Source organism: Eublepharis macularius, chromosome 6 (assembly GCF_028583425.1).
Source record: "Eublepharis macularius isolate TG4126 chromosome 6, MPM_Emac_v1.0, whole genome shotgun sequence".
Taxonomy (NCBI): domain Eukaryota; kingdom Metazoa; phylum Chordata; class Lepidosauria; order Squamata; family Eublepharidae; genus Eublepharis; species Eublepharis macularius.
Window position 1 is genome coordinate 30,421,896 of NC_072795.1, and position 25,383 is coordinate 30,447,278.

The window sequence follows — 25,383 nt, forward strand, 5'->3', positions numbered from 1 at the left end:
GGAGAAAGTAGCAGCTGTCCGCCCCCAAACGAAGCCCTCTTGTGGCTCTTCAGGCAGCGATTCTAACAGAGAGGGGAAGGACCACTTGGACTTCACTTCCCAGGTAACCTTGCGAGAAAAATCTAGTGTTCTCCATGTGAAGAAAGTCACTTGTAGCTTTGCTCTGAGCAGTGAAAGGAGCTTACTGTAAGACCTTAAGTATACTAGTGAATTTTGGATCATTGACCACAGAGGAAATCTGTAAATCCACCTCTGATTGCCTATGTACCTGCCCAACCACAAATTATTTCCTGAGGCCCTTCTCTGTGTCTTCCCACCAAAAGTTATCTTCAAGAGAAAGGACCTTTTATGTGATGGCTCCCCATTTGTGGAATGCCAGTCTGCCTGGCATCTGATCGTCTTAGTTTCAAGTGCTAGGTTAAATAATGTTTATTAATCCAAACGTATGATTTACTCGTCAGTTTGTTTTGTTTCAGTTTCATCTCTTTCTTTTTACTCATTCTCTTGAACCATGATTTTATAGTTTTAACTTGGCTTTTACTAGTTGTGTGTATATGTGTGTGTGTGCTTTTAATGTCCCTTTGAATGGATATTTTTGTTGGGTGTTATCAGTTGTTATATTTTGACCTCCTTGTATCTCTGGGAACAAGGTGGATGAAATTCCCCATATGGATGCACAATGCATTGTGAATAGCCAACATACACGGTGGGGCAGTAACAATCAGTAGCTAAACAGGTCTACTAGTCCCTCCACTAACAGAACACTGCAAACAGAAGAGTTTCTTGCATCAGCAGGATTTAAAGTGCTGGAGGATAAAAAATCTGTAGGATTCCCAACCCAAAGTTTACACAGGTTTATCTCTATTTCACCATGGTATTAATTCACAATTCAAACTCCTTTAATGTGGTATCTCAGAGGAGTTCCACAGACACAAATGTAACCAGAATTTCCCATTCCTAATCCTAAAAATCCCCAATTCCTTTAACTGTGGGAGACAAAAATACACAGTATTCTTACAAAAAAGGAGCTTTTCTAAAATAATTAATACATAGAAGCAAGCTACAAAGAGTTGTATTATTTTTTTATTGCCTCATGCTTTGCTACAAGTATTTGAAAACAGCAGTGCTCCATAACTGGCACAGTGTCAAACCAAGTAACCGAAAGGTATAAATAGCTTAAAAGGTTTCCACATGAAATAGTCCACTTGTTCAACAAGGCATCCAAAAGGATACAACCTCATTTGTATGTGTGCACAGATAGCTGCTCTATAGCCTCACACATTTGAAATGTTACAGCCCGCTCTAAAAATTGAGGCTTAATGAGAAACCTGTTAGAGTTGGCTAGCTTTTTCCCATCAAGGGATGAAGAAACTTCTCATCACAATTTCAGTCACAGAAGTAATCATCCCGACACAATGCCGGAAATACAGGTATCTTGCAGGGGGTGTTCCTTACGAACCGTTTGTTAAAATGGAAGCACCATATTATGTGTCTTATTCTGCACAAAGCAGTGTAGACCACAAGGCCTCAGACCAACTTCTTTATTCAGCCATTTTGAACATGATTCGTCAGAACCTAGGGCACTTCAGTGGCACCCTTCATACTCAGAGATGCCAAACTTGCAGGGAGACTTCAGCAGGCTCTCCTCCACCCACCCTCACCCAACCAGCCAGCAAGAACAAATGCTTTAAATAAGAATATAAGCAAAGAAAATTAAAGAAAAAAGGTAGGCCTCAGTCAAGCTAGGCCCCAGAGCCAGGCAATGCGCTGAGACTGGGGTTGGGTGGGGGCATTGGGAAAGAAGGTACCCTCACCCTATGACCTTCCCAGCAAGGCCAAGAGCTGAAAATAAGGAAGAGGCTTTTCAGTCTCTTTTAAAGCAGCAGCAAATCCAGCCAAAAGCTCCCAATTCCACTCTCTCACTTCAAATCCCAGCAATAGGTCCTCCCTCTCCCTCTGTCTACTAGAACTGAAAAGCACGAGGCAGAGAGCTATGCCTTATGTAAGAAATACTCACATAGAGCAGAACAGGAGGTCTCTGGTTGGCAGACAGACCTGCCTAAAAGGGTTTGGAGGGATGAGATTGGTGTTCCCATGGCTACAAAAGGCCCATCTCTTCAGTTGCCTAGGGGATTAACCCCCCTGCCCCTTGCTGTATAGGGAAGAATGGAAGCTTTCCAGTTGGCAGAGAGAGCTGCCTATCAAGGTTATGTGGGCTAAGATTGAGGTTTCCAATAGAAACAAAAGGTCTGCAGACATTCCAAGCCTCTGTTGCCTAGGGAATCAATGGATCAATGCCAGCCTGTCTGGCATCATGAGTCATTCACGAATCGAACGAATCGGCCCCAAAAATCATGAATTTCATGAAAACTATGGCCCCATGAAACGTGTTTTGCGAAACACAAATCAGCCCGATTTATCATGAAATTTGATTCATATTTTGATTCGTGCCCATGTCTACTTCCTACACAACTGAAAAAATGACCCAGGTTTGCAGAAAACTCTGAAATCTAAAAAAAAGGGGGGGTTAAAAAACCACAAAATGATAAAGAAGAACACCTGTATCCTTAACCAGATGCTGTCAGCAGCTGTTGCTAGGCAACAATAACATTTAGCCAGTATTCCAGTCTTGTTTTCTGTCAGTAAAAGGCAAGGAGAGGGAGCAAGGGTCTTTCCAGGGCTGTTTTGGCCTTTGAGGGAGGACTCATTGTGGCCAGGCCCAGAAGCAACCACCAGATGACTTGATACCACAGGACTTTTATGGCTCACCAAGGCTTGTTTGCTACTGGTCAACACCTTCCCACAAAGCCAGTGTAGTGTAGTGGCTATAGTTTCACAGTAGGATGTGGGAGACCCAGGGTCAAATCATCACTCTACTGTGGAAGCTAACTGTGTAACTTTGATCCTGTCACAAACTCTTAGCTTATACTACCTCTCAGGGTTGTTGTGAAGACAGTATGGAGGCAAGGAGAATGATGTAAGCTACTTTGGGTTCCCTTTGTGGAGAAAGCCAGTATATAAATGTAGTAAAAAATAATAAATATAGATGAAGATTGGGTACAGATAAAAAGTAATTTTAGTGAGTTTGGAGGAGAGAAGGAGATAGAGAAGGTGAGCATATATAGGCTGCTAGGAAGAGGGAAAGAGGAAACTGTGTGTGGAAGAGGATGTAAGGAAAAGTAAAGTACCTCCCGGGGATTTCCGGTTTGGGCTTCATGGAGGTCTGACGCAGCTCCATTTGCGGAGCTGACCGGACTGCCGTTTTAAGTGGCCGGCGGGGGAAAAATAGCCCGCGGCCGACTGCTCTCAGGCGGAGAGCAGGCAAAGAACGCTCAAGACCCTAGGGTGTGCTAGATCTCGGACGAGGGGGGGCTCTACACAACGGGTCCCCTCCCGATCCTTGAGGTCCCACCCTGCGACGGGTCGGCTACAATCTCTGCGGCAGTTCTGGGGCCAATTCGGCTGGCATAAGACCTACATACCCAAGCTTCGATTGAGGGAAGAAACGGAGAGGAGAAGTTAAAATCGAAACAGCGATTACAACCCGAGAAAAGTGAATGAGAAGGTAAAGATCACTATCTTCTGTTACGGGACAGATTGATTAAAGCAGAGAGGAATAAAAGTAGATTTTCAAACTGCAACAGGCTAACGATAAAGAGGGGAAGACTCGGCAAGAGTTGTATTTGAAAAGAGACTCAGTTTAAAGAAGTTATTAAAGGAATTGGACTATTGTTTTGAATACTTGCGGTTATGGAGCTGTGAGAAAAAGACACCATCGCGAGACCTACTGTGGGAAGTCGGGAGACAGGAAGTGCGTAACAACAATAGAGTTGCTGGAGAGAAGCGGCACTTGCTGGAGGGCAGGAAGAAGGGAATCGCCATCTTTGAAAGGGGAAGGGTCGCGGCCTCAGCGGAAAAGGAAGTAGGCCATCTTGGATTGCAAAATCATAGAGAAACCATAGAGAAAAGACGCCCGACATTTTGGACTCTTTAAAATTTAATTTTTGTAAGAAGACCGGGACATTTGAAATAAAAGGACATTAAATTTTACGCCACGGAGTTAAGGAAGAGAGCGGACTCGTGGGAGCGAGCCAAAGCAAGCCCCACGATGTCAAAAAAAGAGTGGCAATCGGCAATAGAAAACCTGGATAAAAAACTTTTAGATGTGATTAAAGAACTTAAGGACACGAAATTGGAGTTGATTAAAGAGGTTAAAGAGGTTACACAGACAGTAAAATCGGAGCTGTCAGAAGTGAAAAAAGGTATGGAAACAATACAAAGTGAACTACAAGGAACGCAGCAGAGAGTTAAAACAGTAGAAGACGCGATGGAGAACTTAGCAGACACGCAACAAACAGAGATGAGACTGATGAGGGGGAGAATGTCAGTTGCAGAAACTAAACACATGGAGAAGCAGTTACGTTTTCGTGGCTTGCCAGAAGTGGAAGGAAAATCAGCGCAAGAACAGATGACTGAGGTGTTAGCTGAATACCTGGGGAAGGAGGAGGAGGAAGTTGTGGCTATCCTAGATGTGGCATATCGTGTGAACTCGAGAATTGCAACCCAGAGGAAATTACCAAGAGACGTGATTGTGCAGTTTACGACACGAAATATGAAAGAGAAGATTGTGACAAAACAGTTTCAAGATCCATTGGAGATTGATGGCAAGACGATTATCATAATGAAGGAATTACCCAGGTCAGTGTTATCAGATCGGAAAAAATACAAAGTGCTAATTCAGATCTTGAAGGACATGAAAATCAGGTACAGATGGGAGTTACCAGAAGGTGTGTCCTTTGAGTTTGGAGGGGCCAAAAAGCGCATCAGATCTGAGCGAGAGTGACGGAATAACCGCCTGTAATTAGTGCTGCCAAGTGACCCACCTTGCCCAACAACAAAAACACTGGAGCCAAGACGTTGTGATGAAGTGCAGATGGTGTATTATACAAGTCCATATATTACAGGTGCAAAAGTGCTCAGCATACATACAGAGAGAGCAAAACCAGAGTCCAGTCCTTAGGTCAGTTACCAGAGTTATCCAAGATTGTTCTGAGCGACAAAGGTTTGCACCAGGCACCAAGCTGAGCAGATCAGCACTACACAAACCTTTGGCTGGACTTTTAAGTGTCCACCAGCCTATAGGGTGAGTTGGAGTCAGCCAACCAGCACACGGCTGATGCAATCTTGCCGCAATCCCAGCTTAATTGATCAGGTGTGAACTGTCAGAGAAATTGCTGACTCACCCTATGCTCTATGTTAAAGGGCACAACAGCCTTTACACATGTGCAAGTGAGTTTATATTCTGACACTCCTGCTAAACTCCTTGCCACATGTCACATATCATTTATATATATTATACACAGCTGACCTTACATATTTACACCATCAAACAACCGTTCAGTGAATATGTTATGTTTTATCACATCCAACCCTTTGGTAAACATGTCAGCTATGTTTTGTTCAGTGTTGCTGTATTGCAGGTCCACCAACCCTTTTTCAACAGCTGCTTTTACGTTTTGATACCTGATCCCTATGTGCTTGGAGCGACTTTTAAAGTTCTGCTCCCTAGCTAACTGAATAGCAGCCGTGTTGTCACAGTGTATAATGACCTTGTTTTGGGCTATACCAAAATCATGGCATAGCGAAGTAAACCACTCCACTTCTGTGACACAGGAACTTAAAGCACCAAATTCTGCTTCTGCGGAACTTAGGGATATAAACGTTTGTTTTACTGCCTTCCACTGAACCAGGGCACCACCCAAATAAATAGCTATACCAGTGGTGGATTTCCTTTGCTCCCTGTCCCCCAACTGGAGTCTGGAAAAGCGAACAGGTTTGTATGGCTGGCTGCCAGAGTTAGTTTCCTGTTGCTAGTGCCCTTGAGAAACCTCAAGACTCGCTTGGCTGCCACCCAGTCAGATTGCCTAGGACTGGCATTCTTCTGACAAAGACGGTGTACAGCGTATGCGATATCAGGCCGAACCCAGGAGGACAGATATAGGAGAGATCCCACCAGTGATTGATATAATGTTGTGTGAGGAAAAAGCTCACCTTCTTCATCACAGCTATTTGTAATTATGGGAGTGTTAACTGGCTTGGCTTCTGCCATGCCAAATTTGTCCAGGAGCTGCAGGATTTTTCCCTCTTGGGACAAAACATAGGTTCCATTTGAGTGCCTGGTCACTTCCACCCCTAGGTAGTGTCTTAAGGGGCCCAGGTACTTTAGTTGGAACCTTTCCTGCAGCTTGCCCTGGAACCATGTTAGGTGCTCCTCATGCTCTGTTATGAGACATAGATCATCTACATAAACCAGTAAATGCACCCATTTACCTGCCCTTTGTAAGGTATACAGACATGAGTCAGCGTTGCTCTGCTTAAAACCCAGAGCTTTTAGTGCCTGATGCAGGCATTGGTTCCATTGCCGGGCACTCTGTTTCAGCCCATACAAAGCCTTGTGCAGTTTTAAATGCATACCTTTTTCTCCCATGGGGAAACCTGGAATTTGATCCAGGTATAGACTTTCTTCAAGATCTGCATTGAGGTAGGCAGTTTTTACATCAAAGTGGAAAGCTTTCCACCCTTTGAAACCTGCTACAGCCAATGCAGTCCTAAAAGTCTCGGTTTTTACTGTTGGGGAAAAGACTTGGTCATAGTGTATCTGATTTACTTGTGAGAATCCCCTAGCGACCAGTCTTGCTTTGTATTTGACAGAACCATCCTCCAGTGGTTTCTTTTTGAAAATCCACCGGCACCCAATTACCTTTTCACCCTTGGGTAGCCACCTTGGTGACACAACCTTATGGGTAATGAGGGACTGGTATTCTTCTTGCATAGCAGCCTTCCAGCCCTCTTGCTCTTTTTGTGGCAGTTGTTGAACCTGCCAAAAATCCTCTGGCTCAGAGGTGTAAACATAATTTATGGCCTGTGAATAGCCCAGCCGGTCTGGCGGCACACCTTTGTTTTCCCTCTGTGACCTCCTCGGCACAGCCTGCATTTGAGCAGGGCTGGAGGAGGGAGAGGAACTGTTTGTTTCTGCAGGAGGGGGAGATCGGCTGACAGCCGACTCACCCTCCTCTTGCTTCACAGCATGCCGTTTCTTCGGGCTGGGAGTTTTTGGAGTGATGACGTTCTCCTCCTGCTGTGGAGGGGCCAGAGGCAATAGCAATTGTGAGTGGTTGCTATCACCTAGCCTCTCCCAGTGAGAATTCTCCTTAAACCCCGCGGACCGGCTGAAGATCACCTCATTTCTATCACCCAGGAACCTGTAGGCTTTTGAACCTGACTGATAGCCTAGAAAAACCAGCTCCCTGGCTTTCTTGGACAGGGTCCGTCTCTTACCCAAAGGGACGTTTACAAAGGCTTTGCTCCCAAAGACCCTGAGGTGATTTATGTTAGGGTACTTCTTATACAGGGCATGATATGGAATGTCCTGTATTGAAGAAGTCCAAGTCCTGTTGGCCAAATAGCAGGCAACCTTCATAGCTTCAGCCCAGAAGTGTTTCTTCAGACCACTATCAGCCAAAAGGGCTTGCATTTTAGTTTTGAGAGTCTGTATCCACCTCTCAGCCACACCATTCTCCTGAGGAGACATAGTGTTGGCAAGCCTCTGTTCAACCCCTTGCTTCTGCAACCATGCTTTTAATTGGTTTGAACAGAACTCGCCCCCCCTATCTGACTGGATAGATACCACAGCAGTGTCCAGCTGTCTCTGAACTCTGCTCATCCAGTACTTAAGTGTACTAAAAACCTCTGATTTATGTTTCATGGGATACACCCAACAAAACCTTGTACAGTCATCCACTATTACAAGCACATATTGGTTTTTGGAAACACTTTTAGGAAAGGGGCCAGCCACATCCATATGAACCAGCTGAAGAGGCTTGGCTGACTGCCTCTGGCTGTGTTTGGCTACTGGGGCTGCCTTGCTTTTTACTTCCTTGCAGATATTGCAGTCTAGGAAAGCATTGCAAGGCTTTACCTTTAACCCTAGCAGTCCCAAAGTTTTCTCCAAAGCCCCAAAAGAAGCATGCCCAAACCTGCGATGGAGAAAGTGTATACACCCATCGTGGTAAGGGCGGTTACTCACATGGCTAATGGTAGGAGAGTTCTTAACCATGTAAACATTGTTAGTTCGTGGTCCAGACAGCAGCTCCACTCCGTCCCTGGAAATTGTACACTCTCCGTTAGCAAAGCAAACAGCAAAGCCTGCTTTGTCAAGGTCAGCCACAGAGAGTAAGTTATTTTGCAGGGATGGGACACAAAGCACCCCCTCCAGGGAGTGCTTCAATGCAGGAAAACAAATCTCCCCTTGACAGAGCGTTGAAGCAGCTTTGCCGTCTGCAAGGGAGACATGGCTGAGCCTGGGCTCTGTTTCAGTGACCAACAAGTCACGCTCACAACAAAAAGATTGTGTAGCGCCCGAATCGACTAGCCAGATACTCCCACCAGACACAGAGGGTCCAGCAGACACCAGTGCTGTTTGAGTACGCTGGGTCACACCACTGCTTGCGACTCCTGCTGACTTCTGCTGCTTTTTCTTCCTCCGGATGGATGGGCAGGCATTCTTTAGATGCTGTGTAGAACCGCAGGCAAAGCAATGACGGACACGTAGTGCAGTTTCCTCGCTGGAAGCTTTCTCCGGCAGGTGCTGGGACACTCCTCCGCATTGTTTGTTGATTGCAGAGCTCTTGAAGGTCGTAGCAGTTTTCGCTTCTTGCTGCCTTGATTCCTCCTCAAGCAGCAACCCAGAGACGAGGCCCATCGTTAAACTGTCCACGTCTCTTGCCTCCAAGGCTGTAATGAGGCTATCAAACCTGGCATCCAGAGAGCTGAGCAGGGCGAAGACTTTGTCCTGTTCAGGCAGGATTTTTCCTCTCTGAGCCAGCTGTTGGAAAAAGCCCTCCATCCGAGTCAAGTGAAAAGACATCGACTCCCCCGGCTGTAGATAGCACCGGTAAAGCCTTCTTGTCAGAGTAATGAGTGAGCCCGCTCCTTGCCTCACATGTAGCCTTCTCAAAGCGTCCCATGCAGCTTTGGCAGAAGCAGCACCCATCACATGGACAAGCTGAGTCTTATCCACACTCAAAACGATGGTGGCCAGGGCTTTTTCAATGTTAGTCTGATCTGCAGGTGTGGGAGCAGCGGGAGGGTTGCTTACAGCAGTCCACAGCCCTTCCCTTTTTAGATAATGTTCCATCCATACTGCCCACGTAAAATAGTTATCGGCTCCCAGCCTTTCAGCCGGCATGAGAGCCATTTGTGCCATGGTTATTATCTTGCACTCTGCAGGACTCCCACTCACTCACTGCACTCACAGCTGCCTTAACGGGTCCAGGCACCGGCTTGTAACCAGTCAGCGTCTGTTCCAACCCTTGAGCTGCCACACAACGATCCAAACGACGCTCCAGCAAACCAACAGGTTCAGTTGCAGGCGGCAGGTACACTGGCGCAGCGGAAGCGTGCTGGGCCCATAACCCTGACGGAATAACCGCCTGTAATTAGTGCTGCCAAGTGACCCACCTTGCCCAACAACAAAAACACTGGAGCCAAGACGTTGTGATGAAGTGCAGATGGTGTATTATACAAGTCCATATATTACAGGTGCAAAAGTGCTCAGCATACATACAGAGAGAGCAAAACCAGAGTCCAGTCCTTAGGTCAGTTACCAGAGTTATCCAAGATTGTTCTGAGCGACAAAGGTTTGCACCAGGCACCAAGCTGAGCAGATCAGCACTACACAAACCTTTGGCTGGACTTTTAAGTGTCCACCAGCCTATAGGGTGAGTTGGAGTCAGCCAACCAGCACACGGCTGATGCAATCTTGCCGCAATCCCAGCTTAATTGATCAGGTGTGAACTGTCAGAGAAATTGCTGACTCACCCTATGCTCTATGTTAAAGGGCACAACAGCCTTTACACATGTGCAAGTGAGTTTATATTCTGACAGAGAGATGGAGCGATTTATAAGGGACAATGAAAAAGACTTACCAACAAGACTATGAGTATGGAGTGTAAAGTTTTATCTTGGAATGTAAATGGACTAAACTCACCGAATAAGAGAAAAATATTTTCCACTGGCTATTAAAACAAAAATGTGACATTGTTTGTTTGCAAGAGACCCATATCAGAAAGCAGGATGTAAAATATTTAAAATCAGGAAAATTGGGCAAAGAATTTGTAGCGACCTCCAATAAAAAAAAAAGGGGAGTGGTGTTGTACATAAAAGAGGAGCTACAGCCAAAATTTGTAATGAAAGATGTGGAAGCCAGATTTATTGCAGTGGAATGTATTTGGGACTTAAAGAGAGTGTTGGTAGTCAGAGTTTATGCACCTAACGGTGCAAAGGAAAGCTTCTTTGAGGATTTGAGGAAGCAACTAGATGATCTTTCATACGACCAGATAATTCTTGCCGGAGACTTCAATGGAGTGACGAACTTGGAATTAGATAAAAAGACAACAACTGCACAAAAGAAAAGAGGACTATTACCAAAGCTTTTTTTTGACTTGATACAACAGGAGACTTTAGAAGATGTATGGAGAAGAGAATATCCTAAAAGTAGACAATTTACTTTTTATTCTGCAAGGCACTGTACACTATCAAGAATTGATATGATCTGGGCCTCAAAAGACTTAGCGTTATGGACTAAGGAGGTAGAAATAATGCCGATGGTAGGCTCAGATCATAATCCAATCATGTGGAAATTAGGGAAAAGGAGAAAAAGGAAAGCATGGAGAATAAATGAGGACTTGCTACAGGAAGGAGAGAGTATGGAGATGTTGAGAAGAGAGACAAAGTTCTTCATACAATACAACGTAAATAAAGAAGTACCAACTGACAAAGTTTGGGACGCTTATAAGGCGGTTATAAGGGGCATACTAATGGACTTAAATGGTAGAGCAAGAAAAAAGAAAGAGGAGAAAAGACAAGAGATTGAGGAGAAAATAAAAGCCAAAGAAATACAGTTAAAAAAGAGACCAGGGAAAAAGAAATTATATCAGGAAATTAAAATACTTCAAGAACAGTTAACAGCAATGAATAATAAGGAATTGGAGTGGAATCTTAAAAGATTGAATCAGAAAGCGTTTGAAGGTGCAAATAAACCTGGGAAGTATTTGGCATGGCAACTGAAGAAGAGAAGGGAAAAGAAAATAATAAATAGAATTTGCGAAGATAATAAAACGTATTTGGAACAGACTACCATTAGTAGAGCCTTTTACAAATTCTACGCTAAGTTGTATAATAAGAAAGAGGTAAATAAAGAGTCAATAGCGTTATATTTGGAGAAAATGAAACTTCCAGTAATTTCGGAAGCTTGGAGAAATAAACTGAACAGTGAAGTAACAGATGAGGAACTAAACAAGGCAATACAATCTGCAAATCTAGGAAAGGCGCCAGGGCCAGATGGACTTACAGCAAAATTTTATAAGGTAATGGCCAATGAACTGGCACCATTCCTAAAAGAGGTGATCAATGGAGTTTTAAAGGACCAGCGGATTCCAGATACCTGGAATGAAGCGAATATATCATTGATCCCCAAAGAAGGCCAAGACTTGACTAATGTGAAAAACTACAGACCTATATCGCTACTTAACAATGATTATAAAATCTTTGCGAAGATACTGGCGGAAAGACTGAAGGGGTGGCTTACGGAAGTCATTGAGGAGGAACAAGCAGGCTTTTTGCCAGACAGACAAATCAGAGACAATTTAAGGACAGTGATTAATGCTATTGAATATTATGACAAGCGTTGTGACAAAGAGGTTGGTTTCTTCTTTGTTGATGCTGAAAAGGCGTTTGATAATTTAAACTGGGACTTTATGTTTGCCACTATGGAAAAGCTACAATTGGGAGAAAGATTCATTAGAGCAATTAAGGAAATTTACAGAGACCAGACTGCAGCAATTGTGGTGAATGATGAAGCGACTAAGAAATTGATTATAAGTAAAGGAACAAGACAAGGTTGCCCGTTGTCTCCACTGCTGTTCATTTTGGTATTGGAGATCCTGATGATACAAATACGACAAGATGAAAAAATTCGAGGAATTAAAATAAAGGACTATTCATATAAGGTCAGAGCATTTGCGGATGACATAATGTTAATTGTAGAAGACCCATTGGAGAACATGCCAAAAGTGATAGATAAGATTAAGGAGTTCGGAGATTTGGCAGGTTTCTATATTAATAAAAAGAAGTCAAAGATACTATGCAAAAATATGACTAAGCAGAAACAACAATTGTTAACGGAAATAACGGATTGTGAAGTAACAAGTAAGGTGAAATATTTGGGAATCGAACTGACTGCTAAGAATATAGACTTATTTAAAAACAACTATGAAAAACTATGGACTCAGATAGAGAGAGATTTGATTAAATGGAACAGACTAAATTTGTCATGGTTGGGAAGGATTGCAGCAGTTAAGATGAATGTGCTACCAAGAGTAATGTTTTTGCTACAGACAATACCAATCATCAGTGACTCTAAGCAATTTGAGAAATGGCAGAGGAAAATATCAGACTTTGTATGGGCAGGCAAGAAGCCTCGAGTGAAAATGAAAGTTTTACAAGATGCAAAGGAAAGAGGCGGAATGCAACTGCCCAATCTAAGACTTTACCATGACGCAATTTGCTTGGTGTGGTTGAAGGAGTGGATGACGCTAAAGAATAAGAAATTACTAGCCCTAGAGGGATATAAAAAAATATTTGGATGGCACGCATACTTATGGCATGATAAAGTAAAGGCGAACTCGATGTTCCTGCATCACTATATACGGAGAAGTTTATATATAATCTGGAAGAAGTATAGAATCTATCTGGAAGAAGGAACCCCTTTGTGGGTAGTTCCATATGAGGTGATAGATCCGAGAGCTGTTGATAATGAGCAACAATGTCTAACTTATAAAGAAATAACTAGAACTGAAGAATCTAAATTCAGAATAAAGACTCAGGAGGAACTATCACCTTATTATGATTGGTTCCAGTATAGACAGATTAGAGATTTATATAACTCGGACTCTGTAAAGGGAGGTATACGAACAGAAAACTCGGAACTAGAGCAGACCCTTCTTAAAGAGGACAAGAAAAGAATATCTAAGGTATACCAAGCACTGCTGAAATGGTATACTGAGGATGAAATAGTTAAAGGACAAATGGTGAAATGGGCCATAAATTTCAACAAAGAAATAACAATGGAGGCATGGGAATACTTGTGGAAGACTACAATGAAGACAACGACATGCACTAGTATTAAAGAGAACATTTACAAAATGATTTACCGTTGGTACATGACACCAAAGAAGATTGCGCTAGGGAATTTGAACACTTCTAATAAATGCTGGAAATGCAGGAAGCATGAGGGCTCCCTCTACCACATGTGGTGGACGTGTGAGGTAGCTAGGCAGTACTGGGGGGAAATAATAAGAGAAATGAGTGAGATATTACAATTTCAAATTAATAAGAACCCAGAACTCCTGCTACTAAACTTGGGAATGGAGGGAATTCCAGCCCATCATAGGACGTTGATATTTTACATGACGGCAGCAGCTAGACTTTTGTATGCGCAAAAATGGAAAATACAAGAAGTGCCAACTATTGAAGATTGGATCCACAAATTGCTGTATATGGCAGAAATGGACAAAATGACAAGAAAATTGAGAAACCTGGACTCAGGACAGTTTAACACAGACTGGGAGAAGCTGAAACAATATTTGGAGAAGAAATGGGAGGTGGGAGGAGAACTGTGGCAGTTTGAGAACTACTGAAGTACAATAAAATGTAGAGGGGGGTGACTTTACCGGGGAGGAGAAGAGGTAAAAGAGAATTTCTAAGCAGTTATGATATTAGATTGATATATATAGAATAATAAATAGAATATTGATAGAAAATAATTAATCATAAGGGTTAACTATAAGGATTGATTAACTAATAATATTTTCTTTTTGATTCCGTACAGTGTACCAAACTGAATATGTTTATTTGAAGTTGTATATGAGTCAAATTGATTGATATCATATATAGACTTATGACTGAAGGGGAATAGAAATACTAATGTAAACAAATATAACTAAAATAGAAAGAAGAAGATAGAATGAATAACATATAGAGTATAAGTTAAACTGGTTGATTTATGTATGGTTTACATAGTTTATGATATATAGAAATATTTGAAAGTGAAATAATGAAAAATGGGATAAATTGTTTATCCATTATGGAAAATGGGACTCATAGTCAGGGTACAGAGTATTAAAAATAGTTAAAGAAGTATTGCACCCTCAGTTGGAAGAATGAGACAGACACAATTTCTTGGAATAAATGGCCGCTTTATTAAACATAACATCAACACTAAACTGCGGCAAGGGCAAACTATGCGGTACAGGTCAGGCCACGGGGTCCCTCAGACCACCGCCCTGACCTGTCTGGGCGAGCCCCACTGCCCCGGGCGTAATCCATTCATGGAATGGCCTCAGCCCGGCCGGCCAGGCAAAGGGTTCCCCCTCAAGCTCCTAAAGCCTCAGCCATACAGCATGAGGGAAGGACTTGCACCTGGGGTTCCCTGGTGGCAGTCTGCACAGGTGGTGGCAGCCATGAAGCATTACCCTCCGTCCTGAGAGACCCCATTTCCCCACCGTTGGGGAATTGCCAAAGGGGGTGCTCACCAGCCCGCTCCCTATTTCCCCACTTTCTCCTGCCAGGGGAAGCCTACTAGGCACCACCCTTACAATACCATCATCCTCTGCTGCAGTACAAGGTAGGCAAAAAACCTACCCCCCGCCAAGGCCAATCAGGGGGAGCAGGAAAAAATTCCTACCTGGCTCAAATGCAACCGGCTAATCCTGCACTGAAACAGGGAGAGGAGGGTGGGCCGATCGCTTGGAGCAACTGCGTGCTGGGGAGGGCGGAGATAGCAACGGCTCTATCTCCGCCCGCCCACTAAAAGCCCCGGATGGGCGGGAAAGTCCCATCCTCCATCCGAGGCTGCAAACCCGGCCCCCCGGCCATAGCCACTTGTGGCTGCCGGGAGTGGCCGAATTGCACCCTCAGTTGGAAGAATGAGACAGACACAATTTCTTGGAATAAATGGCCGCTTTATTAAACATAACATCAACACTAAACTGCGGCAAGGGCAAACTATGCGGTACAGGTCAGGCCACGGGGTCCCTCAGACCACCGCCCTGACCTGTCTGGGCGAGCCCCACTGCCCCGGGCGTAATCCATTCATGGAATGGCCTCAGCCCGGCCGGCCAGGCAAAGGGTTCCCCCTCAAGCTCCTAAAGCCTCAGCCATACAGCATGAGGGAAGGACTTGCACCTGGGGTTCCCTGGTGGCAGTCTGCACAGGTGGTGGCAGCCATGAAGCATTACCCTCCGTCCTGAGAGACCCCATTTCCCCACCGTTGGGGAATTGCCAAAGGGGGTGCTCACCAGCCCGCTCCCTATTTCCCCACTTTCTCCTGCCAACGCGAAAGGCCAAGCCTCGGCTTAGGCCCTCGCGCCCCACAGGTGGCCTAGCGCCAACCTGAGCCCGAGCCGCAGGTCGTCTATAAAGATGTCATTGCCGGATGGGGACAAATGGACCCCATCTGCCCTATAAAGGGTGGCATTAGCGGCCTTAATGCGAGGGTGAGGGAGGTAGATGCCGAGGCCAGTAGCTAAGGCTTTTTGAATTGCCCTGTTGGCCCTGCGCCTGGCACGAGCCATACCACGGGGGTCTAATGACTCCCGCCATCTGCGGCGAGGGAGTATCTCCGACCAGAATATATAAACACTGGGCCAGCGGTTCTTAATCACCCGAAGGTCAGCAATCACCTGTAAGGACAGGGCTCTGCCTTTCAATAAACCGAGGTCATTACCACCTACGTGTAAGACCAAAATATGGGGAGGAGGACCGTTCCTTCCCCCAAACAAGAGAGGCAGCAACCCAGACCACCGAAGGCCGCGCCTTCCCAGCCATTCAATTGAAGCGTCTTCGCTCAGCCCCAGCTGAGCTCCAATCGGCGTCCGTCTGGCTTGCACCGCAGCCCAGAACACCATACTGTGGCCCGCGATAAGAATCCGCTTCCTCTCAAAGATGCCCCCAGCACCTGGAACAAAATTCAAACTGCATGAGATGAAAACAAAGGGAGGGGACGAATGTATGACCGAAAAGCAGCCGACCTCCATCTGCCCACCTTCTGAATGGTCTTATCAGCATAGCCCATGGCCGCCGCAGTAGATGCAGCTCCAATCCGAAAAGAATGAGTGCCAAATTTGACACCCACTAGACCCAGCCGCCGCAGCGCTCTATCCGTGACTGCCCAGAATTGATAGCGAGTTAAGGGAGAGCGATCCTGGTGCCTAAACAACACTCCCTCATCCTCGCCCCGAACTGCCAGGTAAGAACGAAGAGCCCGCACCGGGCACAAAGCCTCGTCCTCACAGGGTCCTAAGGTCAACACAGACCCCACCCTCTTCTGATCGGTCTTAGACCGCTTAATACAGATCAAAACTTTATCGCCCTTGAACTGAATGTCGCGGGATGATAAAGCCCGCCCAGAGGCGTCCTTCTGCGACTGAGCCACCAACTCGCTCACCCTTAATGCGCCAAAGAAAGCAGTGAGAGAGGCAGCATGAAACAATCGGCATTCAAAACCAGACTTGCAAATCTCCCCCCATAGAGTTCCAAGACCTCTAAGGATCGCAGGGGAAATCGGCTGCCTCAAATCCTTAATGACCCCAGACTCCCTGGACCAACCCTCGAACATCTTCCTGAGTCTAAAATCCCCCGTATGCTCCCGCAAGCCACGTGCCTTGCTAGCAAATGCTAACGCAGCCATCTGGCCACGAATGGTCTTGACTGCAAGACCACGAGCCCGCTGGGCCACACAAAATTGCAGCAGGTGCTCTACGGGAATGGGCCACACCTGACTCAGGCCCACCCCTTTTCTAAAATCCTGAAGCAATCCTACCGCCCTTTCATAAGACCGCTGAGTGCTGGGAGCAATGGCCATCTGAATAGCCCTGTTCACCTCGACCTGCCAATCCGCCACAGCTCCGGCGGCATCCTGGAGGGAAGGCTGTCGGCACCGGGAGCGAGACGCCGGAAACGATCCATCTGTTGGCGAGACAAAGCGTCCGCCACACCATTGTCGACTCCCGGCACATGCCTAGCCCGAAACAGTATATTAAGCTGAAGGCACTTCAAGGTGAAGGCCCGCACCAAGGACATCACCCTGGAAGACTTAGATGTAAGGGTATTAACCACTTGCACAACTGCCATGTTGTCGCACCAAAAGTGCACAACATGGTTAGCCAACTCGTGGCCCCAAAGGAAAACCGCCACCAAAATGGGGAAGAGCTCCAAGAAGGTCAGGTCCCTAACCATCTCCCCCGCCGACCAATCGGCAGGCCATTGCTCGGCACACCAATGCCCTCGGAAGAATACCCCAAAACCTATGGAACCCGACGCATCCGAGGCAACCTGAAACTGCGCACCAACTAGTAGCTTCTCACGCCAGAAAGTAACCCCATTGAAGGAACCCAAAAACTCCTCCCAAACCTCCATGTCAGCGCGCATCCCCTTATCGATACGGACCTTATGGTGTGGGGCGCGAAGAGCAGACATGGCATCGCACAGCCTACGCAGGAACGGCCTGCCGGGAGCGACAGCCTTGCACGCAAAATTTAAAGAGCCCACTAGCTGCTGCAATTCAAGAAGGGACACCTTCCGCTTGCCCCGAAACGCAGCCAGCATCTCCCTAAGCTTGCTAACTTTATCAGCCGGAAGACGCAAGGACTGACGCACCGAATCAAGCTCGATGCCCAAAAATGTCATAACCTGGGATGGGCCCTCTGTCTTCTCATGAGCCAGGGGAACGCCCAGCTCCCCCGACAGGGACACAAAGCCAGCCAATAGGTTGGCGCACTGCCCAGAGCCGACAGGCCCAACGAACATAAAGTCATCAAGGTAATGACAGGTGTCCCAGCATTTAAACCGCCGTCTAAGTTCCCACTCCAAGAAAGAGCTAAAACGTTCGAAGGCAGCGCATGATATCGAACACCCCATTGGGAGGGCCCTATCCATGTAATACTGACCCTCAAAAAAGAAGCCAAGAAGATCTATGTCGTCCGGATGTACTGGGAGCAGGCGAAAGGCTGACTTAATGTCGCACTTAGCCATCCAAGCCCCAATACCACATCTGCGCACCACTTCGACCGCCTGGTCAAAGGAAGTATAACGCACAGAACAGAGTTCATCTGGAATGGCGTCGTTAACAGACGCCCCCTTCGGAAAAGAAAGGTGGTGAATCAACCTATATTCCCCCGGGGCCTTCTTGGGGACCACCCCTAAGGGAGAAACACGGAGATATGGCACCGGAGGCGCCGAAAAGGGGCCTAACACCCTGCCCTCAACACATTCCTTCGAAACCTTGGACCGCACAACAGCTTCCATGCCAGTAACCGAACGTAAATTGTTTGACATGAAAGAAACCCGCGGACCCTGAAACGGTATCCTAAAACCAAATTTAAAGCCGCTCAACAGGAACTCAGCATCACCCCTCTTAGGATAACGAGACAACAAGCGCTCAAGCGCTTTCAGATTTACTGGGCTGGGGCCCTTTTCCAGTCGAATGCTGGCCCCCGCCGCCACCCGAACGCCTCCCCCCACCTCCAGGCTTGGCTCTGGGGCAGGAGGAATAGGCATGCTGACCGGAACATGCCGGACATTCGTGCCTATACTTACAAGCCCTCCTGTTGCAGCTTCCTTTAGAGGTGAAGTCCCAACAGAGCAGCCGGGGTTGAACCTGCTGCCCCGCCTGGGAGCGGGTAGAAATAGCTGACTGTGGACGGTGGATCAAGTGACCACTATCTGCCCTATCACCTGAGTTAGGTTTGGAGGGGGACATCACCTGCAGCCACAGCTGCTGGTGAATCTGGTCCCAGGGTATCTGCGGGTTCAGCGCCGCCCTCATCCTGAACTCTTCGTCGTACTGCAACCAAGCAGTACCAACAAAGTCAGTGTAACCGCGATAGATTATGTTGAGGTACTGGAATAGGGACACAGCCCGTAAAGGTTGCGCCCTCCCCAGTACGCCCGCGTAAATTAAAAACCCCGGGAGCCAATTATGCCACGAACGATCCACCTTACGACGCTTAATTTTCTCTTTGTCACGTTCCTCCAGGTCCTCCTTGTCTTTCTTCTCCAACTCACGGAAAAGAAGGGTAAACACATCCACATACTCCCCCTTAACTATCTTGTCCCTCGTGGCTTGGGTAAGATGGTCGCCGAGGGGGAGAGCTGTATCCCCGAACGGAAGTGCTCTATAAGGGACCTGACCATACATACCATAAGGTGGGAAACCCCATAGGGGGTAGCCACCAAACTGCCATCCAAAGGGATGAACACCCGAGGCCAAATTATCGGAAGCAGGCGACTGACCCGAAGCAGACCCTACTGCCGTCATGGCATTGGACCCACCTGGGAGCATGCTGGCTAAGCCCATGTGCCCTGGAAAATGCCAGGCTGAGCTGAGTGAAGTGGATGGAGTGGTGGCACCAGAGGACCCGGAGGCAGCGGCCTGACCCCAGGGTCCCCATGGCCAGGTGTATGCCTGTTGTGGTAGAGGAGCCTTACCATCATGACCACTAGTCTCCACAGCCACCGCAACCGGGACACCTTCTGCCTGCTCTTCAGGCTCAGCATCCCCAGCCACGACCTCCTCAGCCGCCGGGAGTTCACATGCAGCCGCTGTTCCAGCTTCCATCGAACCTGTAGTGGACTCAAGTGCAGACAGACGAGTTAAAATCTCCTTCCTAAATGCAGCCCTCGAAGCAACCCTAACAGGCCTAATCCGCTCAGAGGAGGAACCCGCCGGGATAGGCGCCCCCTTACCCCTTTCCAAGGCCTCAAGGCGCTTCAAGATGGCAGCGTTAAAGCCAACATCATCATCATCATCGGATGAGGACACTACTGGGGGAGGCCTCTTAGCAGGCTGTTTCTTAGCAGGCTGCTTGCCCTTGGTTGTTCCTTTTCCTTTCCTGGAAGCCATGCTGCCAAACCCTGTACAGTGATAGCGAAGCACGCCACAGGGCACGTAGCCGCCACCAGGGTACACAGGGGGCCAGCCAAGAAGAAGAACCGGGCCCTCCTACACAAGCAGGGGCACGCGCCCTCAACACTACAACTATGTGCTCCCTGAAACCTCGAGGGAGCCCAAAATGGCGGCAGCAGCCAAGCCCAAGGGCGAACTGGATAAGCCAGGAAGGCTGGCAACCCACAGGACAGGCCTACTACGCCGGCCCAACTGGCGGCCCGGACAGGGCAAAGCCAAGCCCCCTTTCCTCGCAGCAAAACAAAAAGGGGGGGGGCGAGGACTAAATGGCGCGAAGCGCCCAAACCGCCCCCGAGGCCCGCCGCGCCGGGAAAGCGCCGCGGCGACGAGGGAACGTGGCCGAGAAACAGCCCGACCCGCCGCGAAGATCAAGAAAATGGCGTAAACGCCCAAACCGTTCCGGCGGCTCCCGCCTCGCCGCGTGGATAAACTGCGCTGCCCGGTGCCTCCTGCACCCGCGGATTCCCAGGCCGGCCGAAGTGGAGGCCAGAAAAGCCCTGCCGCGCTGCGCCGCCGGGCCTCTAGGCTCACAGCCCCTCGGACCGGCCCAAGCGGCGGGAGAGAGCGCTCCGCTGCCCTGCACAGCCGCCGCCCTACAGCTCCGCTGACTCGCGGCTCTGCCGGAGCGGCCAAAAAGCAAGCACCGCTGTGCCAACCCACTGCCGAAGGGAGCACTAGCCGCAGCGTCAGCTCGTGTCCCCACAGCAGTGTTCCTCCAAGCGTCGGCAGAGCGGGAACAAACGCGTCCTGCTCCAACCGATCGCTTGGAGCAACTGCGTGCTGGGGAGGGCGGAGATAGCAACGGCTCTATCTCCGCCCGCCCACTAAAAGCCCCGGATGGGCGGGAAAGTCCCATCCTCCATCCGAGGCTGCAAACCCGGCCCCCCGGCCATAGCCACTTGTGGCTGCCGGGAGTGGCCGAATTGCTTAGAATAAAGGGAGAATATATATTTGTTAGATAGAGGAGATTAAAAGGAGTAAGGGAAAAGGGACAAAGGGTTGGAAAACTGTTGGAAGTCAACAAAAAGGGGGAGGAAAGGGAGGGGGTTAGAAATTGGGAAATGGGAATATTGACTGTAATGTGTAAACATTTGATCCTAACCCAATAAAAAAATTTTCAAAAAAAAAAGAAAAGTAAAGTACCTCCCCACAAGTCCTTTCAGGTTCCCCACCATGCAACAGGGCCCAGCTCATCCAGGACCACACAACAGGGTCATAAGGGAGAGGCTGCTGGGGGAGGGAGAGAAAACCCCAACCTCGTGTAATCTGAAGCAGAACTAGATTTAAGAAAAATTTAATCTGTATCTTGTCTATGTCAAAAGAACTCAAAGCTGCTCAGGAACATATGTTAAAACCATAAAATATCACATATAAATAGGGTTGCCAACCCAGTGGTGGCTGGAAGTTTCTTGGAATTACAACTGTAGAGATCAGCTCCCCTGGAGAAAATGGCTGCTTTGGAAGGCAGACTGTATGGCATTATAACCTAATGAGGTCCCTTCCCTCCCAACACCCTGCCCTCTCCAGGCTCCATTCCTCAGATCTCCAGGAATTTCCCAACCTGGGGCTGGCAACCCTAAAGGAATAACGGTATAGCAAAAATCCAAAAAACAATCTAGCCCATCAAACCAGATAGCTAGAATCAACATCAAGCAGAATAGATAATACAAATTTGCCCCCCAAAAGGCCATTAGACAATCCGTTCATGTTTGTAACTTCAGCAGAAAGCCCACTGAGGGGAAAAATACTATATTACATGCCCTTTGGGAAGATTAGAGGGAATTGTTTGTCTATTTGAAACATTTATATCTTGCCTTTCCACAATGCCCACAGCAGCTTACACAATTCTGAAGCATAGCTAAAACTTATAAATTAAAATACCTCAACCTAAGGAGCTTGATACATAGCTTCTGAAAAACTATTCCTCCAAGTCAGTTCAGCAGTGGAAAAGAGCTCAATCCTCCTACCAGCCAGATGAACAAAACTGGCAGGAAGCAGAACTGTGGCAGACAGATATCTCCCAAGGCAAATGACACTGACAGATGTGAAGAGGGTGTGTGTAAATGAAGGGATCACTTCAGGCAAGAAAGCAGCAGGCAGGGATGTATGTGCATGCATGCTAAACCTTTCCTAAACAGCTTACCCTTATCAGCCTCCAGGTCCAAAAGTAAGCCTTCTTAGAAGGAAAAAAACCCTGGGAGAAGAGAGAGGTAGCATGGATAGTGATTCTGAGGCCCTGGCCAAAAATCCAAAATGGGGCCCCAGAATCACTGCCAACTTCTCACCAGGGCCTTCCATTACCACCTGAGTGAGGGGTGCTATCAAGCTAGCTAGCGGAACCCAAACAGGACAGCCCAAGCAGTTGCCACTGCTGAACCAGTTGCCTGAGCAGGGTAGGGACAAGAGGCAACAGGAGCCTGCTCTTCTTATTTTCCTCCCTCCACTGGGGGGGGGGGCTGGGCAACAAGCAGCCAAGGTCCCCCCCCTCCCCACTGCCTCAGTTGCCTGTTGGCTAAGACTGCCTCTGACTTGCAGGGATAAAAAGTGGAAGGTTGAAAAAGGTCTCAGGAACTACTTCTTGCTTCTCCACTTGAAATCCCCCCTCATGCTGACTCTAGGGAGTTGGATCCCTGCCGTCTTATCCCATCTGTACTGGTTCCCAATTTGCTTCTTAGCCCAATTCAAGGTGCTGGTATTGAACTTTAAAGCCCTGTGTGTCTTGAGGCCAGAGTACCTTAAGGATCACCACCTACTCCTATAACAGCTCACCTTACCACTGTGGTCATCTTCAGGGGCCTGGCTTTTGGGGCCCTAACCTTCTAAGACTTCTAAGACTTGGGTGGCAACCCAAGAAAGGCTTTCTCAGTCAAGGCTTCAAAATTATGGGCTTCCCTCCCCAGGGAGATTTGTCTGTCCCTCTTTATCGTTTTCTTCCACCAGTGGGTAAAGACGTTTCCATCTGGTTTGTTCTCTCCCTTACCCTCCTTCTTGCTTATGTGTTTTGTTTGATTGTATTGTGTGTGTGTGTGTGTGTGTGTGTTTAAAGATTTTAATGGTTTTGATTGTTCACCAACTTGAGCAAAAGACAGGATAAAAAATTTTTTCAATAAACATAAAAGAAGTAGTAGGACACTATATTGTATTGAAGGAGGTAAGCCACACATATTGCTTATGTCCGGAGTCATCCCTTTCTTTCTAAATGCAAAAGACTGGACATTCTACCCAAGGGACTTCGTGTGAGGAATCCATTGAAATCCACTTACCACACAGACTACAGTGAGAAACTATGCAACACCTTATCCAGGAAACTCTTAATTCACCTCATTGGACTGATGTACAGCAAGCAACAATGGATCAAGCAAGAGGTCTCTGAACTAGACTCTTCCATGAAGTGCACCCCCTCTGCACAGACCGGTAACTGGGAGATGTTTGCCACAACCAGAGAAACTATTTATTGTAATCTATTCACTGAATTACAGAACAAGAAGGAGAAGAAATTCTCAAAACTCCTGCCTGCAACAGAGAGCAAAAACACTTGGGATCCAAGCAACATCATCAATCTTTCCAGTTACAAGCTGAGCCCAGCAGAGGAATCAGTCCTCTCACGTGGACTATCCTTTTGCCCAGCCAGACCCACACAAACCATACAACTTTGTGGAGACCTGGAGGCCTATTTTAGACGCCTAAGACTGAAAGAATTCTTCAACTACTCTGCTGGACAAAATGACGAACAAAGCACTGAACAGACACCATCACAGCAGCCTCAGCAGCCCCCACCCCCCCAACCCAGCAATACACAACCATCGTTACAAAACTCCAGGAAAAAGAATTCCACATGGACACCACCTGAGGGCCGTAACTCCTCATTGGACTTTTACATTGAATGCTTCCGTAGACGTGCTCAGGCTGAGATAATTGACAAACAACAACACCTAAAGCAGAACCTCAGCCGTGGAGAAAGAGAGGCCATAAACAGCCTCCAAAATAATTCTGGCATCGTAATCAAGGAAGCTGACAAAGGCGGAGCAGTTGTCATCATGGATAAACAAAATTATATACAAGAAGCAGAAAGACAACTCTCCAACACAACATTCTATAAAATACTACCTTCTGACCCCACTGAACAATACAAAAGGGAACTCAATAAAATATTAAAAACACTCCCCATGGACATACAAGAATGCATCCATACAGACACACCCCAGGAACCACGACCAGGAAGATTCTACCTACTACCCAAAATCCACAAAGCGGGCAACCCAGGACGCCCAATTGTTGCAGGAAAATGCACCATCACAGTAGGAGTCTCGGGATACATGGACTCTATCCTCAGGCCCTATGCCACCAGCACACCCAGCTATTTACGGGACACCACTGACTTCCTCAGGAAAATACAATCCATTGACAACCTACCAGATGACACCATCCTAGCAACCATGGATGTGGAGGCCTTGTACACCAATATCCCACATGCAGATGGATTGCAAGCCATACGGAATATTATCCCGGACAAAACCACAGCAAACCTCGCCACTGAACTTTGTCACTTCGTACTCACTCACAATTACTTCGAATTTGGTGACAACTTATATCTACAGGTTAATGGCACAGCCATGGGCACACGCATGGCACCACAATATGCTAACATATTCATGGCGGACTTAGAGCAACGCTTCCTCAGCTCCCATCCACTGGAACCACTACTATACTTAAGATTCCTGGATGACATCTTCATCATTTGGACCCATGGGAAGGAAGCCCTTGAGAGATTTCATCAGGACTTCAATAACTTTCACCCTACTATCAACTTAAGCCTGGACCACTCTACACAACAGGTACACTTCCTGGACACCACTGTACAACTACATAATGGACGAATAAATACCACCTTATACCGGAAACCAACAGACCGATACTCATATCTACATGCCTCCAGCTTCCACCCTAAACATACCACTCGGTCTATTGTCTACAGCCAAGCCTTACGTTACAACCGTATCTGCTCCAATGCTCTCGACCGAGACTCACACTTAAGAGATTTACAACAAGCATTTTTGGGACTACAGTACCCACCAAATGAAGTGAAGAAACAAATTAACAGGGCCAGACTAGTATCCAGAAACAGTCTGCTCCAGGACAAACCTAAAGGAACTAACAACAGAACACCACTGGTTGTCACCTATAGCTCCCAGCTCAAACCCATCCAACGTATCATCAGTGAGCTACAACCCATCCTGGAAAATGATACCTCTCTCTCAGAAGCCCTGGGTGGAAGACCTTTCCTTGCCTACAGACAGCCC

General features: G+C 47.1%; 1 protein-coding gene across 2 annotated transcripts in view; it reads right to left on the minus strand.

Annotated features, from left to right (window-relative positions):
• Positions 1-22,043, minus strand: part of SCHIP1 (schwannomin interacting protein 1) — a 594,363-nt gene extending 572,320 nt beyond the window's left edge. For both annotated transcript variants that reach the window (XM_054982445.1, XM_054982444.1), the window contains exon 1: positions 21,965-22,043. The gene's annotated coding sequence lies outside the window, so the exon portion shown is untranslated. The remainder of the gene's footprint in view (positions 1-21,964) is intronic.
• Between the last annotated feature and the right edge of the window lie 3,340 nt (positions 22,044-25,383).